We start from the raw sequence: 7,174 nt of genomic DNA on the forward strand, positions 1-7,174 counted from the left end.
ACACCGAAACCAGCTCACCCCTTCATGTGGGTGACAGCACTTGGGAGGTGAGCAAGAGAAATGAGCTAAAAACTATCACCTTCAAACAAAGGTGAACTTTGGGGTATTTTTTCACAGGTAATGACAATTAGGTCAATACAGCAAAATGCTATGGGTAGTGAACAGAGGCTATTCTTTATATGGTTCTGACATCTTCCTCACTCTACTGAGTCGATTATGTCACAGAGGTTATGGCAAAACATTTTAATGAGAACTGGTAAGGTAATGAAAAATATTTTTCATCAACTTTTTGGCAAAACAACCCCAAAGTACAAAAATGTTTAGGGGGGAAATTTTTTTTCATGGAACTAGTGTGATGTTTTAATATGTTTTTGTGGGTTTGGTTTTTAGTTTGTTGGGTTTTTTTTAAATATAACCCAAAGAGACAATCTTTTTTTTATTTAGGAAGAAACAATTTTTATTCATAAGAATTCACATTCCCAATATCTGTAATTATCTAAATCGAGCTTCTGTCTCCTGATTTTCTTCTGGTTTCTTCCCCTCTCATTCCACACCGAATTCAGTTTCACTACAAAGCATTCACCTGCAGGGGGTTGTCTTTGTTACTGTGACTGTTCTTTCCTTAAGAAGATGTAGAACCAATGTCCTGATCCCAGAAAAAAAAGGGAATTTTTAAGTACTGTGTGATTCAGAGGGGCCATATGCATGTTTCCTGTCCATGGCAGAGGAACATGTGGGCGAATGACCTTTCTTAACCTGTACCCTCCCTTTCAGGTAACAACCTGACTTTTTGGTGTGGGTGATCACTAACCAGACTCCTCAAATATTTCCAGGGGAACCCTTCCTTTGCTACTTTAGAAAAGTACTCTATAGAAAATGAGAATGAAATACACCTATTTTAAACCCTATTTCACATAAGTTTACAGACAGTGAGTTAGTCTAACTTGTACAGTACCTAGAAGACTAGCAATAACTCGTTTGGATTCAGGAATTATTATAAGTGATGGGCAGAAGTCAGCATTAACAAAAGTCGACATTTTTCCCTGTATAAACAAGACCAGATGGGCTCAGGTGGAATGCTTTTAAGTTGCTGCATTTTCCCCACAAGCATACCTCTAATTGATGAGGAAATTGCCCTATTCTTCAGAATTGCCTGGCATTTACTACTGCAATAAGCTGTACTTAGGAAAGAAACACTGCTTCAAACTTTTGTATTTTCTCAGGTATATCCCATGATGCAGCCCGGGTTATTAATATGGACAGAAAAAAAACTATTAAACCATTATAAATGTAATGAATACGAGATCAAATTTAAAGGGCATAGATTCCAATTTTTCTTTTATCAAATTCTCAGGGACTGAAGCTGTCTGGGAAGTATTGCAAAAGAATTTCACAATACTAATTGATTGAGAAATAAAACGGCAAATGAAATTCTGTATCAAAAAAAATACAAAGCAGTGCACATGGGAAAAATAACCTTAACTATGCATACACAATGATAGGCTCTAAATTAGCTATTACCACTCAGGAAAGAGATATGGGAGTCTTTGTGGATAGATTCCTGAAACCATCATCCTCATGCTCAGAGGAAAATGATGTTTTAGGAACAATTAGAAAAAAAATGAGTTAAGCAGAAACCAGTTTTACACCTGAAAAAATGTGTCCTATTTCATGTGTTTTTCAGAAAGACATAAGATGTGGCAGAGAGAATAGTGCCAAGGAGGATTGATACATAGTATAGACTGTAAGATGTGGGAATACAGAAAGAGGTGACTGAAGGGTGCTATTATAACAGTGTATAAAGCTATGGATATGGGAAGGTAAACCCTTTTTTTTTTTTTTTTTTTGCCTTTGGGAATTTCCAGGACATGGTCAATACAAAATAAGGTTTAAAACAAACTAAATAAACTACTTTTTTAGTATGGGGTTATAGAGCTCATTTGCATAGGATGCTGCTGGACACTGGAAGGAAATATAAGACAAGAACCGTAGGCAACTCTTCAACACAAGGACCTCTTGAAAATTTTTAGTTTAGAAGCCTCAAAGCTGTGACTGCCAGGAGGTCAGAGGACTCAGCAATAAATAACCTCTCTCAAGTCCCTTAAAGTTTAAATGAAAAGCTCATCAGTTCTCATACTCTTCTCTAATAAACCTCTGTAAGTTAATGTTACACATAGGATACTGTTATAAATGGACATTGAGTCTAACTTAATTTGGCAGTTCTTAATTATATCAGTGTCACCACATTTTTTTCAGACTGAAGTAAAACCTGACTGATATCAGCACAACTTAAATGATAATCAGGATTTTTTTACTTTTCACAACTTCTCATTTCATGGTCATGGTGTCTTATAGTATCCCTTTAATTTCTTCAGGTCATTAGGTTTGCAAAGAATGATGTGAACATGCAGCACACTAGAAAGGAGTAGGATTGGTGGATGAACACGTTCAAAGCCAGATGAATTGTACTACAGTTGTTCCAGTATCAAAATAAAACTTTTAATGAGAAGTACTATTAAAAAAAATTAACTGTTCTCTCTACCCCAGAATTTAGATGAATGAAAAATAATAAGAAGGAAAATGAGAGGACAAAATCTTGCAAAATGGAAGAAATTGCTGCAAAGCAACTTCCTGAAAAAGGGTTCTGCTACAGAAAGGAAACTGTATCTTCTTCTGGTGTTCTGCTCATCTATTCAGTACTGCTGGTATCACTTCAAAAGGTGACATGAGACCATGCCAAAGGGTGGAGTGCAAAAAATTCTGTGTAAGTGGTTCATATCTTCTTTACTTTTTATTGCCTAGAAGTGCTCAGCATTTCACAAAAGACAAAGCCTTGTCCCAGAGTTTACAGTCTAAGGGATCTATTTGACAGATACGTGAGCTACAGCATTTCATAAGGCAAGAAAGGACAGAGTGTTGACTCAGTTGGTTTTGCCATCACTTATTTATTACTGAAGCATTTCAAGTGGCCACACAGCGAAAGCTGCAATGAAAATTGTATTTGAAGCAAGACTAATATAAATGAAGGAATCCCTTTTTGGGATGGAGGTCTGTGCCCAGATGATTGTGCCACAGGGAGCCATTGTGGTGCAGACATTTGCCTACTCTGACTCATTAGGAGCCCTGACAAATGCCAGGGGCAGGGTGTTGTCTGTTTTAAAGCTGACATTGCCTCTGTGCACCTGGAATCTGCTAGGAAGGGGTGATGATGGATCTTTATTTTTGTGTCTTTTGCTAGTGAAATTGTCCTTCTCCTTTCCTCCTCTCTGTGCTCCTAATTGTCACAGTCTATCCTTGACAATTGGCATGGCTTTATTTTCCCCCTTTCTCACTCAAGACCTCTTCTTCACAACATTATGTATCTTCAGACACACAATGGCATGCCTTTTTACTAGATGGCGTAGCTGGGATTTGCATTTTGGATGAAAGAACATATAAATATGAATCAAAGTTGCTACTTCAGCATGTGGATATTTATCTATTACACTCACAACACAAACTCTGTCCACAGTGGAAAGTGTCTGTCTCCTCCATACCCTGCGATTCTTCTGGGATTCCCATAAGATGAATGCCTCTGGTATCTTCTCTGCAGTTTTATTCCTCCTAGCTAACATACAGCCTTCATCTCTTCTTTAGAGTAAATCTTCTCATATTATTCCAGTTCCTGCAGGGTCTTTTCATACAGGCATTTTTTTCAAGCACAAGACTATCTGATCAAGGAAATAGCCAACCGTTTCCAAACCTTGCTGGAGGGGAAAAAAAATACATATTCTTGCATCTTTTGCAGCAGGGGTCATTCACGTGCTGCAGCAGATAGTCAGCCTCAACCTGACAGTCTTCTCTCTAGTCATGGCCTCCAGCCAAGGCCAACAGGAGCTGTTTGTGCCCTAAGGCACAGCAAGCCTTCCCCACCAACAGTCAGCACTCCAGAGACAGACCTCCTCTAGTCTATCACTTCCATACAACTGATGCATTCAACAAAGCTTCTTTCAATAATTTCTTAATTTCTCTTACATTTCATTGTGGCACTCCAAGATCTGTCCCTTGCTCCCTTAATCACCAGCCACAGCCTTCATAGTCTGCCTGACTATGAAGTGGGAACAAAGGGAATCCTGGGACCTCAGTTCTGAAATGGCTTCATGCAGCACCTCCCCAGCTGCCACCAGGAAAACACACAGGCTCTCCCTTCTGGTCTCCTCTTGCTTGGCAGGGTACAGATATATTGGTTTGTGTGGCAAGGCTGGGGTGGAAGGGTGTGCTGCAGGGGTGGCCTCTGTCACAAGACACCACAAGCTCCCAAAAGGAGCCAGTTTCATCCAGCTCCAAAACAGACCCATCGTTGCCCAAATCTGATCTCCTCAGTGATGCTTGATGGCACCTCTGGGATAACATATTACAGAAAGGGGCAAAAACCACTGCACAGCAGCTGCATGAGAAACGAGTGAGAAAAATGGTGAAGAAACAGCCCTGCAGACCCCAAAGTCAGTGAAGAAAGAGGTGAGGAGGTACTCCAGGCACAGCAGCAGCCCATGGTCAAGACCACGATGGAGCACATATCCAGCCGGCCATCCTGTGGAACACCCTACGCTGAAGCAGGTGGAGGTGCCTCAAGGAAGCTCCAGCCCTCAAAGAGCTCATGCTGGAGGAGGTTTTCTGTCAGGAACTGCATCCCATGGAGAGCCTCCACTGGAACAGACTGTTGGTGAAGAACTGTTCCCAATGGGAAAGACCCACCCTGGAGCAGAGAAAAAGCAGGAGAAGAAAGGAGCAGCAAAGTGTTATGGACTAACCAGAACCCTCACTCCTCATCCCTCTGCACTGCTCAGGAGGAGAAGGGAGAAAAGTCATGAAAGAAGGAGTGAAGTTGAGCCTGGAAAGAGGTGTTTATAGTTTTGTCCTTGTTTCTTACCATCCTCTTCTATTCCTCACTGGAAATAAATTAAATTAACTTCACCCAGTTTGAGTGTTTTACCTGTGATAGTAACTGGTGAGTGATCTCCCCATCTTTACCATGACCCATCAGCTTTCTCACCTTATTTTTCACCCCCTGCCCTTTTGGGAATGGGAGAGCAACTTTGTGGGCACATGGCAATCAGACGAAGTTAACCGACCAGAGTGGCAGTGAGTCTAAAATCTTATCTCACCTTTCCTCCCCTCCAGTCTTAATCTTGATTGCATCCCTGCTACCTTTCCTGTTCCAGCTCTTCTGTCAGAAAAACATTTTGATCAATTACTTGATCATCTGCCATTCACTTCTTGAAACTTACTGAAATGGGATTTTTCTCCTTTGAAACTACAATTCTTTACTTTTTTTCCCTCTTCTGTCTTTTAAACAAAATTTCTATAGTATGGACTTATCCCCTTCCTTTCCTCTGCTTTCCACAGCTGCAAAAATGATCCTGAACTGTCTGAGCAAGGGAGCGTCAAGTGGAGGACAGGGTTATTTCCAGGAATAGCGCTGAGTGATACCATTACAGGAATACTGGGTTCATCTCTGACAGTCAATATTAGAAACCAAAGCTAGAAAAATGCAGGTTTTAACAAATGAGAGTAGATATCAACTTGAACAACTTACCCAGGGAAGTGATGGATTTCCTGTCTCTTGAAGTCTTTAAATCAAGATTGGATGTTTCTCTAAAATATATTGTCCAACTCCAACAGAAATTACAGGTTTGAGGCAGGAACCGCTGGGTGAGACTCTTGGTCAGATCAGGTTAGACCACTGTATGTTCCACATACAGAGCCTATCATTGTGCAGTCTCAAATTAATTTAAATTAACATGCTACTACTGTGTTCGAAAAAGACCAAAGCATATTGCTCAGCTTGGTTAGCAGGCAGTAACTTGCTGACCCACTATAACAGATTTATGTCTAAAATCCTAACATTTAATACTTATTTAGCATGAATTCGCATGCCTATGTGCCAGCAAACTAACTAAATATTTTACCTGTTTCCAAGTTCACCTGCTCCTAGTGGAAAAGAACCAGCCAGCCATGGAAATACTATCTCATTTTCATTGGTTTTTATTTGGGTTTACAAAGTCAGAAAGTTAAATGATGAAGAATGGAGGAAAAGAGGAACCAACTTTTGGGGAGAATCCAGGGAAACAAAGGAGGCAAAGAAGAAAAGAAAATCAAGCAAGAGCAAAAGCAGAGGCCACAAAAAGACATGAGTAAATAAGGTGAAGAACAACCATGCTGTTTCAGAGGAAAGACTGGAAAATATGAAGGGAAAATAAACACAAGTAGAAGATTTACTGAAACATTAAGGAATGAGTATTCTGAAAGGCAGGCTAAGTCTGTTTGCCATTGATCTGCAAAGAAATATTTCAGGAAGTAATTAATTTACAGGAACTCCACAGACTCCCAAACACACACACACACGTGTCATGCACACAGCTGCACACATCCATGATGCTAAGTCTGTCTGTCTGTCTGTCCATCTCTGCTTTCAATGTTCTCTGCTTACTCTCCTGAGTATGTGGTAGATGCTAAGGAGCTCACAATCATTCTTCACAAATCACTGTCACCCTCTGCAGCAAATACAGGGGTTGTCTTTCACCCTGCAACAGGAGAGTTTGAGGATACAAGGTGCAGTAAAAAACTAAGAAAGGAAACTTGAGTGAAAGGAGGCAAAACTCTGATCTTGGAGCAAATATGTGTGTTTCAAAGCAGAGCCACAAAGTTCACCTTAAAAAAATCAATATTCTTTCTTATTGCCAATTAACATTTTAAAATTATGCTACTGCAACTCCAATTATTCCCTGTGACTGATAGAAATATGCTGTAAAGCCACAAACTAGAAGCTCCCTTCTCTGACATACAGCTATTGTTGGATGATTTCATTACCTATCATTTATTATATATGTATCTTTTAATTATTAACTGCAATAGACCCAGACTTCTGGCAGCTCCTCTGGGAAACTTCCAAGGTTTGAAAAGAAAAATTCAAAGGCACCAAAAAAGGACTAGACACTAGAAGAGCTCAATCATTTTTTCCTACTTAAAAATATTAAGGAAAAAAACGAAAAAAAAAAATGGAAAAAGGAAAAAAAAAAAAAAAGAGAGAGAGAATGCAAAAAGGAAGCAGCATAGGAGCAGTGAAGTTTTCCTTTCCATTCGCTCTCCCTCCCTTCAGCATGAGTGCCACAGCCCTGAGCGCTTCCCTGCTACC

The sequence above is a fragment of the Corvus brachyrhynchos genome, unplaced genomic scaffold (assembly GCF_000691975.1).
Source record: "Corvus brachyrhynchos isolate BGI_N302 unplaced genomic scaffold, ASM69197v1 scaffold253, whole genome shotgun sequence".
Classification (NCBI taxonomy): Eukaryota; Metazoa; Chordata; class Aves; order Passeriformes; family Corvidae; genus Corvus; species Corvus brachyrhynchos.